We start from the raw sequence: 14,024 nt of genomic DNA on the forward strand, positions 1-14,024 counted from the left end.
GCATTGGTGAAAGAATATATTGCATCTTCTGTTGAGATGCTTTTCTGGAAACCGAATTGACTTTTCTTGAGAATATTGTATTTACTAAGATGTTCAAGAATCCTTCTGTGTACAAATTTCTCTAGAATCTTGGAGAAACAAGTTAAGAGTGAAATAGGATTATAATTGGTTACTTCGTTTCTGTCACCCTTCTTGTCCAACGGTTTCACCACTGCATATTTAAGTCTATCAGCGACAATTCCTAGTCTCAGTGATTCATTAAAGATGTGGCACAGGACTTCACAAATGAAAATGCGTGTGTGTTTCAACACTTTGATGGAAACACCATCAATGCCAGTTGAGTTTTTGTTTTTCATGGTCCTTATTATCTTCTTAATTTCCTCAACAGTGACGGGAGGCATGCTAATCTGGGGTGTTACACTAAGTCCACTTCTTTGTAAAAGATTCAGAGCCTCATTTATAGAACCATTACACCCTATTTTATCCACTGCAGTCAAAAAATGATTGTTGAAAATTTTTGCAACATTTTCACCTTTATCAATGACATTTCCATTATGTCTAACTTCAATATCTTCTGCATCATTTGATTAACTACCAGTTTCTCTTTTAATAATACCTCAGATGGTTTTTATTTTGTCGCCAGAAGTATCTATTTCTGATTTGATGAACACACTTTTTGCCTTTATCAGAACTTCACTTAAGATCTTGCAGTACCTTTTATAATGAGCTCTTATTTCAGGATCATTTGTATTTCTGAGAGAAACATAACGCAGTCTTTTAGTCCTATATGATGTTTTTATTCCTTTTGTGAGATACTGTTTGCTGGTATGGCTCTGTTACTTGTTCATTGCAGTTCTTAGAGGGAAGACAGTTTCAAAGTGGCACATAAATTCATTTATAAATACGTTAAATTTGTCATTGACTTTCAGTGCTCTATAAATTGGACTCCAGCCAATGAGTTGAAGATAACTGTTGAAGATCATGAGATTTTCATTATTAATTATCCTAAATGACCTTTTAAAGACTTTTGTCCTTCTTGTGTGGGCATATATCATTGATAGCAATTGGCCATCACGGTCTGAAAGACCATTTAGGACTTGTTTTACTGTTGCATTGGTGTTTCTATTCTCGTCAATGAAAATATTATCTATTAGACTTTAACAGTAGTTCGTAACCCTTGTGGGGAAGTCTACCATTGGTGTTAGGTTATGTGTGTTGGTTATGTGTGTTCATTATATGCAGCAGGTCAGCTCTACTACTATCATAATCTAGAAAGTTAATGTTAAAGTCTCCTAAGACTACAGTATTTTTATTTTTTGAAAATATGTGGGATAGAAGAGATTTGAGATGCTTAAAGAACATACATTGCTTCTCTGATGGGGCCCTACACACTGTTACTACAATGAGTGACAGGGTCTTGGTGCTAATTTCTATACCACAAGCTTCAAAATGCTGATCAAAACAGTATTTTGCAAGCTCGAGAGATCTCTACATTATATTCTTTTTTACATATATAATTACACCACCCTTCTGCACACTGTTTCTACAAAAGTGAAAGGTGATATGATAGCCATCTAGATTCAGCATATTGATACCCTCCTTTACATGGTGTTCAGTAAAACAAAGGATATCGGCATTATCAATAGTATTACTGTCACTAATATTCATTTCTTAGCCCCCTTATATTTTGACGAAAAATACACAGTTTGTCACATTTGGTACTGGCTTTTTGAGGAAGTGAGTTGCTAGGTTTCAAGATGGGCGAGTTTTTGCACGCACTCGTTAGATAATTGATCTTTGGCTGAGTGCCATTTCTGACTGACTTACCTAAGTCATGGTTTTCCCCTTTTTGTTGTGAAACCATAAAAAAAAATCTTGATTTAGTAGAGCAGGTTTCCTAGGCCTCAAGCTCCTCTTTTGATTGTAAATTGCTGCAGGCCTTTGTGGCACTACAGTAGCTTTGATGGAGCACTGTGATCTAGTTGTTGATCCTGCTGCAGTTAATGTTAATGTTTCCGGTGCTGTAGTTGCTGTAGCTGGAGTTAATGACACTTCCACTGATGACGGGACAGTTGATGTAATAGAAACTGAACTTTACAAATCATCCATGTCGATTTCTTTACTTGAATTGTTTCTCAATTTATCCGAAGTCATTGCAGTTGTACTCCTCTGTGATCCTAGATTAGGCTCCACCATACATACTGCTACTGGTGGATACTGTGATTCATGAACTGATTTAGGTTTTCTAGTACTAAGTCACACAATCTAGATTTGCCACTGCTGTTCCTGTGCATACCATGTGTTGTGAAGTCTTCTCTTAGATTGGCAGCTTTAAGAAAGCTCACATTGCAGAACAGTTTGCACATTTTCTGAATTTTACGATTTGTAATTTCTATTTCTTTATTTACACGAGATGTTTTTGCTAGGTCATGTCGCTCAGGAATACTAACAATAGTTATTTTGAGTGCTGGCAGCACACACACACTAGCATTTTCTTCAGATCTCTTATTGCATGTTTTGCTTCGTTTTCATATACATCATTTGCTCCAGCTATTATTATAAATGAGTTATTTGAACCCGAGTCTTTGTATTTATAGATATCTTTTGTAACAACATGCAGAGGCGCACCTGGCTTCACTAGACCCATAACACTTACCTTTACCATTTCTGCTTTCAGTATTTCAGCTAGCCCTCTTCCATGACTGTCTGAGAATAAGTAAATATTTTCTTGATTTACTTTCCTATTTTTCAGCCCTGTCATTTTTCCCCAGCAATAAAGTGTTCACCTTATCATCACATTTGCTTCTAATATATAATCTAGTAGTACTTTTTTTGCTGCCAGGACGAGTTAAATGTTTCTCATCGAGACCTTTTGCCATAAGGGATTCACGAGAATTCGCAATGACTTTCTCTTTTTGCACTACAGTACTGTCTGATAATACCTGATATCTATTACTTAATTTGATATGAAAATTATCTGCAGAAACTTTCACCTTATGAGCCTTTTTAGGTGTGTAGGACATGTTACAAAGCAGGTCAAAGTGAGTGTCCGCTGCTCTTACGTTCGCCGACTTGGTTTTTTCTACTGAGAAGGCATTTTTTAGTTTGTTTACTTCAGCTTTTAGCCAGCACACATCATTCATCAATGTTTTAACAACACATTGTTCAATGCCTGCATCATATGCCATGAAAAGTTCGTTAATAGCATTGCACTGATCACTACACAAACACATTTTATTGATTGCAGTGTAATTTAAACTGAGTGCAGCAACACAATTTGAATGAACCCACCGTTGAGCTTCTTCACACATACGGAGTCCCTGCGTTACATTTTCTCCACATACAAAACACTTAACACCATAATTTTTGTAATTTGAACTGTAGTGCTTTACCACTACACCAATATGTGACGCCATCTTGTTCTACCCACAAGTGTACTTTATGTTCTTTGCACTAATACATCTCCATACTCTTTGTTCCATTCCATCAAAAATTGTCAAAACTGACACTATAATAATGGGTGCAACTTCAGAAAATATACTATCTGTGCCAGCAATGCTCCATGCCCACTAATTTACAAGAAAGTGCAATGAATCTCATAACATTCTATAGCAACTTTGTGATACCTATCAATTATGACACTGTGTACTAGATATTGTGCATTCTCATCCTTTTCTTCTGTGATTCCATTTATTTTTGAAGGCTGAGACAGTAAATCGCTAGAGTGCCTAGTTGTGTGCAAACGTTCACTTGGTCTATAAACTTCCCTTATACCATGAATAAATAATGAATGGTAAACAGCACTAGCCACGTTTCTGTAAAAGTAAAGAAAGTCGGACAGACCCCAAAATGTCACACTAAATGCTGGAAGTGCCGTGTCGCACCGAGCTACTAAATGGACTGTGGCACTGTACTGAGCAAAGCTGAGACACGCCAAGCCTCTAACTGCAGGCATGGAGCATGTTGTGCAAGTGTGAAGATTTGCACACAATGGCTGACCATGTCCCATAGAACAGCAATGGGGAACCACCCCACCTGTTGTAATTACTCTCTTGTTAATAATTATTTCTCCACCTATTTTTCAAGTTTCATCTAGTCGCTTGCATAGTGCACATAAAATAGCTGCCCGAATCTTTTAAAACATTAATCAGACAGATTAATGTAGGTTTATTATTCAGGCTATAGTTTTCAATATGCAGATCCCAATAGTGCATTTAGTTTTGCTGGAAACTATGTTAAGTAACTGATAACAGAAATCATTATTACAGCGTATAATAGTGATGAGCTAATAGGTTATCTTGGACATGCTGACACTACTCATTAGAAAGACCAGCATCAAGACTTAACAGTAAAACATTTCAGGTTTACTGAAACTTAGTAGCTTACTACATAATTAATATTAAATTTCATACACACCCAAAATTTCTATTGTGGATTTAGCCACTATTCTCACTGAATTCCAGCTTTGACCTCTATACTTTCATTGCTGTAATTTTCCTGGGCTTAATGACAGGCTTCACTAATTAATTAAGAATTTTCATTAATTAACATGAATGATGTTAAGTCTAAATATGGCTATTGTACTTGTAATTAGGGAATTCACAGGACAGACATGCTAAATAGTTCCATCAACTTTTTTTTTTACTTTGTTAAATGATCATCTACTACATAAACATAATTATTGCCCAAGCTCAGTTCAACTAGACAAATCAAACCTAGCAGTTTTTCAAATGAACATGTATAATAATTTCATACACAAGTCTTTATATTGCCCACCCCATCTCAAAAACCACAGCCTGCAACCTATAAGCACGTATAAGATCCAGGTAAGGAGTATGCTGAAATCCGTGGTTAGTGATCACAATGTTAACCCTTCCACAGAAGTTTGTGGCTACCCATTACTGTGGTAAAGCCTACGTAGCAAGTTTGAGTTCGTTCAGCGCACTATTACAGGGTGTCTACGTGGACAAGGAAAAAAATTCCCGGATTTTTCCCAGATTTCCCGGTTAAAAAAACACTTTCTCCCGAGTGACAGTATATTTTCCCCTATCACTCCTTTGAATGGTTATGGTTTTGTACATGGGCGTACAATTTCCCGGCACTTTAGAAAAGAAACTCAGAGAAAAAGACATGTTTTGGAAATATCTTTGATGTGCAGCAACATGTACGCTGCGTATTTTCGTATTACGAAACATACATTGGAATTCCACCAAACACCACATGTTACTTTCCGAACCATTGAAATCGAGATTTCGATGCGCTTTTGTAAGCCGTTCGTAACTCATGTCATGTGATCTCACCAGCCGATGACAGCGGATATTCAGAGCATAGGACACGTGATGTAGTCAGCCAATAGCAACATCAGTGTTAAGTAGCGCGCCAAACAGGGAAAGTTAATAGTTTAAATTAGTATACATAGTGTTGTTACAAGAAAAAAAAAAGCTTTCACATAAAATATTGGTCTCAAGCTGCAAGAGAAGCTAAGCTTTCGCATATACTGTTGATCTTTATTGCGTGTGTTACACGCCTGCCTGTAAAATTTTTAATAATGACATAAATGTCTGATCCTCAGGGTTCGAAATGCTTCTAAATGTCTCGTCATCAGACAGCTGATTTTTAAATGAGAGTCAAACGCTTTGTGATTTAATAAATTCACGGTCCATTCTTGTACGTAGTTCAACTTACGTAAAAGGATATTTACTTTGAAAGTAACGCTTTTCAAACCACCAATCATAATATTTTCCCGCGACCTGTTACAAATAGGTTCGTTTCAGCAGTTGCCAGAGAGCTCAGGTAACAGGCGACACCGCGCTTCGGTAGATATCATGATGTAGGAAGCCCGTATGTACGTACGTGTAAAAGATCATCAATGAAAGATGATACTGCAAGAGCATCGGAATTTCGTGAACCATATTAAAATGTGCACATTTAAAGTGCATACTTTAAGGCACACTCTTATGTCCAGATTCCCAATGAAGTACCATAGACCCCGACCGGATATCAAGCTTTTAAGTGTGGTTTTCAGGATGTAAATTTTCTTGGAGCATCAGTACTGTATTATATCATGTTTGGTTCTTTATTATGGCATGATGCCATACGTGCTAGAAAATGAAAACATGCACTTGAAATGCAGCGAACAGTTGAAACTGCCCAGTACTGTGGAATTAAACATTTCGTTTCAAATACATTGACTGCCTCTGCGGAAAAGATTAGCAAAAGTCAAATTTCTTTAGCACACTGACAAAAATAACTTCATTGTTCCGCAAGGCGATTAATGCTTGACTGTCAGAAAGGTGGAAATAAAATAAAATCTGAAACTAATAACATATTTCAGCCTTTAGTAATTATGTGAATGTGTTTTAATTCACTTGATAGCTCCCGGCCACGGATATCCGTTTTGTTTTCATTTGACGTGAGAGTAAACGAAGGGGAAACAGCAAAATCACTGGACGTAAACACGTGTCATGTGGAGACTACCCACTATAGCTCAGATTGCTCTGCGCATCAGCCGCGGATCTAAGACATTTGCGAACCGGGTCAATATTAAAAAAAAATCGAATCTTCAAAATATGTTGATCTTGTAGCGCACATCTTTCTGAAAAGTCTGAAACATAAAACATATGTATTCGAGGAAATGTAAGACATTATTTGGTCTTAAGTATGCCCAAGTGCAGTTCCATGCCTCTTCATAAAGCATTTTTCTACCGCACGTCCAAACTATATTGAGGAGAGTGGAAATTGAAATGTCCTGTGGTGCCTCTCCTGCTCCCAGTTGGCCGGTTTGACAGCCCGCCTCTCTTAAAAAAAAATCTCGCAATTAATGGCGGATGGGATTATTTGTAATCGAGAGAACAAGAACTCTTCGGAAAATCTGAGCTCTTCATTGCCCATTAGTTAATAACTCGCTGTTTTGTGTGACATAAAATTAAATATAGCATATATAAAACCAGTACTGACAAGAGATAAGCAAGAAATTACACATTTCTTCAAACCTTAGCTCCTAGCATTTTTTTCTCTCTAATCTTGCTACAGCTTTACATGGCGTGTTTTCCTTTCTGTGAAAGAATCTTTTACCTCATCAAAGTTTGTCAAATGTTTTGCTACATGGAAAATCGAAATGTAGTTATCTAATACTGAAAAAGCTGTTAATACAAACAATACCCAAGACTGGTGTGGTTTCTCGATCTGATTACGTCTATTTTGTCACTGTCTGCTAGATAAAACAAAATAGGCCTTTCTAATATGGCAGCAATTTTATAACACACCAAATAAACTAGACTGTTTTGGCACAAATGGTCATTTTTATAACACGACAGAATATAATCCAATAAGTATCAATATCAAATGCCTATTAGGCCTACTACAAGCAAAAAGCTTTATGTTAGGAAATAGTTTCACGTTTCATTCATATGCACCAGCTTCTCTAGCATGAGATTGAAAACTAGTATTACGAAATTTTTATATAAATTTGGAATCGTCTTATTCTTCCATAATTTGTGTGATGTCCTCGTTTCTTCTCCGTCCTCGTTCTAACAAACAATCCTGTCATCACCAATTCTGTAGCTATTGCTGCCACTGTCAAAATTTGTTCGCCTATAACTTCACTAACCCTGCCAGAATCACTGGTTAAGTTCTCCCACAATTATTCTCCAGTTAGGCGTTGTTACGTGTTCGTACAACACGTTTTCCGCGTTACTTCCATAACAGAACTTAAGCGGCTGGTAGCCGGGGACTGTACTACTGGTCCTTACTAGTGTAGCGATCTGGCCAAACATTTCCTGTCAAAACTTCATTTTCTTGGACACACCGAGAAGATAATACATAATCTTTCTCACCTGTTATTCCTGCCAGTCATTTATTTCCGCTCTGATAGTATGACCCTATGGATTTCGCTAGTAATTATAACAACGCTGATCATTCGTACACCCAATCAGCCACATAATCAGACAGCGATTGCCATTCATCTATTCGGCTTTACTCCACTCAGCTCGTATAGCCCCGTCCCCTTTTGTCCGAGGAAAGTTTATTTCTAGATGCGACGAGGATTCTCCTGACAGAGTCATCACGTACACTATGCATGCATTCAAAAGTCAGCTTATGATTCATTCAGAAATCAACTTAAAATGTGTTCAAAAATGTTCAAAAACCAACAGAGAAGCGTTTCAAAATCATATGACTAATTGATAGGCAAACGTGCGCTGGATGCTAGGTACTTTGTGAAACAAGTTTTTTTTCCTCAAGAATATGAATTTGGCGCCCCCTTTTCCCGGTAGTATCTAGCTGCTTGCTGCGACTGCTTGCACAGCCAACAGCCACAATCCTGCTGACAGAAGCGGGAGAACCTACTACTCAAACGTGACTCTACTGCGCATGCGCATGAGCCCACACGTTAACTGCTAAAACAAATCTAATGTAAACAGTTGCGACTTCACGCTCATTGGAGGCAATTTGTTGTTCTGAAGCACTGCATAGTCTTCCTAAAGCCTTTGACACATTTTCAATTGGCAGACGCTTGCATGAGCACTTGTGTCGTCGTTGTATATGGCGCATTTCTTCTGCAATTTAAGTTATTTTCATTTTTTCTCTCGTTTATGTTTTATTGTTGAAGTATTATTCTGCAGTAGCGGGATACAGTAATATCCTTTGTTAGTGTGTTGGTTCTTACTAGTCAAAATTACAAAAATTTAACTGAAAACTAAAACAATGAAAAATTCCCGGAATTCTAAAAATACCCCGGGTTTTTCCCAGTTTTCTGCCGGATGAAAAAAAAAAAAACGGGTTTTTCCCGGATCTCCCGGTTGTCCCGGGTCGTAGACACCCTGTATTAACATTTTGGTGAAAGACTGTCTTCTATATTACTATTATCTATCTATGTGTGTGACTCATGTAGTGCATTAATGCCATACATGAATAATACTATCTGCAATGAACCTTTGGTGTCAACATGTGAATAACTTTGATTCCAGATGAATATTTCAACATTATGGCTGACTAGTACGATAATGATATAATGTAGAAAAAAGTGAGAATTACATCAAAATGTTGAAAGTTGCTGCAATCGAGCTACAGCAGCCTATTACCAATGTAAGCTGCTTAAAAATGTTATCAGGAAGGTAAAGACTATGTGGTACACAAATAGAATAGCTAATTCACAGGTTAGAATTAAAACCATATTGTCAGTCATGAAGGAAGTGTCTGGTCAGCAACACAAGGTTGAAAACACAAAGTTAGCATGTAACAAAAATTTTTCTTTTACTGGTAAGTCAGATATATGTACAGTGATTAACAGTCACTTTCTGAATGTAGATGGTGAATTAAATAAAATCTTAGTTTCCACAGGGAATCATAACACACCTGAAAAATGCTTTACTCCTTTGTGATACTGACATGGGGGAGATTGAGTCAACAATTAAATCACTGAAGACCAAGGATTCTCATGGCTGTGATGGTGTATCTAACACAATACAGAAGTACTGTCTTGCATATATTAGCCTTGCGCTCAGACATTTTTAATTTTTCCTTTAGCAACGGTCAGTTTCCTGAACGATTATAGTACTCAGTAGTGAAAGCCGGTTTATAAACAGGGAGAAAGGGATAATAGAGATAATTTTAGATCTATTTCTATGCCGTCAGTATTTGCTGAAGTTGCAGGAAAGGCTGTGTGTGTAAGGATAATTGATCATATTGTTTTATTTCACTTCATCTCACATAATTTGCTGTCCGATGTACAGTTTGGTTTTAGAAGTAGTTTAACAAATGAAAACACATTATTCTCTTCTCTCTGTGAAGTACTCGAAGGATGAAACAAATGGTTTAGAACACCAGGCATCTTTTTATTTAACTAAGGCATTTGACTATGTTATCGCAAAATATTGTTCCAGAAGTTGGACCATTGTGGAATAAGGGGAGTAGCTCACAATTCGTGCACCTCTTACTTTAAGAATAGCCAGAAAAAGCTCATTCTCTACAGTAATCAAAATGGCTATGTTGTGGGATCCACATGGGGCATGCCCCATGGATCAGTGCTGGGCCACTCCTGTTGCTTATTTATATTAATGATATACTTCTAGTATTACAGTTGATTTTAAAATATTTCTGTTTGCTGATGACAGTAGTTTGGTGGTAAAGCATGTGTGTAACACTGGCACTGTTTCAAATAGTGCAGTTCAAGACAGATTCATGGCTTGTAGAAATTAAGTAACGCTAATTCACAGTAAGACTCAGTTTTTACAGTTTATAACACACAACTGAACAAAACCTAATGTCTTAATTATACAGAATGGGAATATTATTAGTGAGACTGAACAGCTAAAATTTCTAAGTGTTCAGAAAAAAAAAACAGTAAACTTTCATGGAAAGCCCACGTTCAGGATCTTGTTTACTAAAAGTAGTATACTTTGCATATTTTCATTCGCTTATGACATATGTTATTACATTTTGGGGTAGCGCTGTCCATTCTCAAAAGGAATTTTTGGCGCAGAATCAGACAGTTCGGGCAATGAGGGATGTCCCACTTTGCAAACCTCATGTCGACCCCCATTCATTGGCCTAGGTATTCAGCCACATCCCCCCCCCCCCCCCCCCAAACCAAAAAACCTTGACAGTAATCCACGCACTTTCAAATCTAGCCTTAAGAGTTACCACATGGGTCACTCCTCATATTCTATCCAGGAGTTCCTTGAAAAATTAAACTGATTCCTGTGTTACATAGTTGACCTGTTTTATGTAAACTTATAGCTTGACGTCTTTTCCGGATTCATAAACATTTTATTTTATCTGTTATTACTTTTCTGTTGTAATTTCATGTACTGACACATTCAATGACCATGGAGATTTGCTCCTCAATTTCGTCCTACAGAACTAGATATGTAAAATAATAAATAAAAGTTAGCTTACTTGTGACATTTATCAAGAGATTTAGTGAACTGATTGCTTACATAAACTGAAGCCACACTGAATAGTCTGCCACTGCCATACTGATGGGTAGTAAGATGGTGTCTGCCAGTATAAAACATAACTGGAACTGGTCATCAAACAGTTTGCAGTGACAATAAATGTAGGAAAAGCCTCACTGATTAAAAGTTGGCTGGTGGCATTATTAGAATATTTCCTGTGAGACAGAGCTGAACAGGGGTTTGCAGGTTCACAAACACCAGAGAACAATTTTAAAATACACGATTTCTTAGTTTCTTCCAAAAATTTTCATGAATGTCAGCAGATTTTCACAGCTGCTCAGAACAACTGAGGGAAAAACTATAAAGCAGAACATGGCCAACAATGTCAGCTGCTTCGTGCTACAATTCTTAGCTGCTAGATACAGCTACAATGATTTGAAGTAGTAGTTTCACATTTCTTTGATTTCCAAACTTGTGTCTTCTTCACTTCATTCCTGAAGGAAGCAAGTACTGAAATTACTATGTTCCTCACTTCAACATTTATAATGTTGAGCGCGTTTGCATTTACTTTCCAGGAATAACTTTTTTTGTTTTGCATTTGTTGATCCTTAAAAGCATCTATATTTTTCTTTTAGCAACATTACATTCTCTTCTGAATACAATCAATGTCAGGTACACAACTGACTTTCAGTAATAACGTCTATCCATTCACTAAAAACAAGACCACTAAAGTAAATACTTACAGTGCTGTTCACTTCTGAGTCCAGTGTCAAGTTTTGTGCATACAAAGAACTAAATGGATACTAAATTCTCTACTACATTTGTCAATTAACTGTCTTGACATTGAGAACCCACTCCTGGGTCCCTTTATTATGTATGAACCCAGACTGCTCTGTTGGTATTATCTTATCAAAGTAGGGTCTATGCAATTATGTATGACATTTCACGATATCTGTAGCCGCAGCAAGCACTCGAAGTTGCCAAACCTTTGCCTCACCACCACAGCACTTCCCACTTGCATTGTGTTCTAGATTCAGGTAGTTTACCATCCTGTGTGATCGATGCATCCTGTGATTTTGTTTGTTTTCATGTTTACTGTTGGAATACTTACTTATTGTTACAGTAGTTTGTTGTGTGGTACTGAACAGTCAGCAGTAGTTCACTGAAAGTTGTGACTGGAAAAGTTCCATGTCGTTTTCTGACCAGGGGATTGTCATACGAGCTCACTCGAGAGTAATGGTTTGTGTTTTACATGCCTCCTTCAAGAAGAAAAACTTAATGGTGGCCCACTGCTCTCCATTGCAAATTTAATCCACAGTACTGCCGCAGCCCTGAACATAAGCAAGAGCTCGCATAGGCCGTGTTGCTAAATGACTGAAATATGACTACCCAACTCCTGGATTTTAAAGCAATCCCTATCTGCTATGAAACCCAGTCCAGCACACAGTTTTAATCTACCGGGAACTCAGAAATTTGATGTATAATAGTGCAAACTGCCGCTAAAATTAAATTCCATTATAAATCAACACTGCAGTTATTACAATACTATCTGTGCAAAATGCAACTAACCTTGTTGTAGTTACGTGCCAAGTCCAACATATCCTGCACTGTTGATTCATTGAGCTTGCAGTGCTCAGAGTAGTCAGCTAGCATAAGGCCATCCATCCAAGATTTTTTATGCAGGTTCAAAAGCATCTTTTGCTCCAATTCATTCTTGCGATAATTAATGCTGATAGAGTAATAGTGCCTATTCAGTCCATGTATGAGAGCCTGTAAATGACAAATACATACATAAACACAATATCTACAACATTTAACTTCTAGCTGGATTACAAGGTGCCAAACCTCAGAAAGGTGGGGGCAGGGATGGAGGGAGCGAGGGGGCGGCAGTGGGAGAGCAGGAGGGCGGCAGTGGGAGAGCAGGAGGGCGGCAGTTTTTTTTTTTTTTTTGGGCGCAAAACTTCTATGGTCATTAGCGCCCGGTCCGTGACTTAGGAACCAGTAAAAAACCGAAATTGAAAACCAGCAGCAATGGGAACGAAAGTCATAAAATTGGAGAAACTAAAAGCAGAAAGAAGGCTTAAAAATCCACTACAGAAAGGGGTTGGTTGTCCCCAAAAAAAACTTCAAATGACTGACGTCATTTCACTGGCACTAATAAACTTGAGAACGCGGTTGGCTGAGCGCGTGTCATCTGCTAAAATCGACGATATATCAGGCGATAGCTGTAGACGGGAGCGTAACGGATTAAAATAGGGGCACTCAATTAAAACGTGTCTTACCGTCCACAGCTGAGAGCAGTGGGGATAGAGTGGGGGAGGATCGCCGCTTAAAACATGTCGATGACTAAAAAGACAGTGCCCTATCCGGAGTCTAGTTAAAGTTACCTCCTCCCGACGACGCGTTCGGGAGGAAGAGGTCCAAGCACAACGAAGAGCTTTTATGTCCCGCAATTTATTATGGCTAAGTGTCGACCAATGCATGTGCCATAAATGAACAACACGTCGACATAGAACACTCCGTAGATCAGCGAAGGGAAGCGATTGAATAGCTGGCCGAGGAAGAGAGACTGCAGCCTTGGCTGCAATATCGGCCGCCTCATTTCCACCAATACCAACGTGTCCCGGGAGCCAGAGGAACGCCACCGAGACGCCCCCCAGGTGGAGCAAGCGCAGACAGCCCTGAATCCGGTGGACCAGAGGGTGCACAGGATAAAGAGCTTGGAGACTGAGGAGAGAGCTGAGAGAATCTGAGCAGATAACGTATTGTATCCGCTGATGGCGGCGGATGTAGTGGACAGCCTGGAGAACAGCGTAAAGCTCCGCAGTATAAACCGAACACTGGTCGGGAAGCCGAAAGTGATTTGGGGTGTTGCCAACAATATAGGCACTCCCTACACCTAACAATGTTTTCGAGCCGTCAGTGTAAATAAATGTGGCATCCGTTATTTGTGCACAGAGACCAGCAAATGCCCGACGATAAACAAGTGAAGGGGTACCATCCTTGGGGAAATCGACAAAGGTCACGGAGCAGGCAGATCTGGGGACAGAGCCAAGGCGGTGCTGTACTCCAAGTTGTCAAGAAGGTTTTAGGAAAGCGGAAGGAAAGAGAATGGAGCAGTTGATGGAA

At 38.5% G+C, this 14,024-nt stretch overlaps 1 pseudogene; it reads right to left on the reverse strand.

Annotated features, from left to right (window-relative positions):
- LOC124777860 overlaps positions 1-14,024 on the reverse strand; it is a 40,142-nt pseudogene that overhangs the window by 12,766 nt on the left and 13,352 nt on the right.

This window comes from Schistocerca piceifrons, chromosome 2 (assembly GCF_021461385.2).
Source record: "Schistocerca piceifrons isolate TAMUIC-IGC-003096 chromosome 2, iqSchPice1.1, whole genome shotgun sequence".
Taxonomy (NCBI): domain Eukaryota; kingdom Metazoa; phylum Arthropoda; class Insecta; order Orthoptera; family Acrididae; genus Schistocerca; species Schistocerca piceifrons.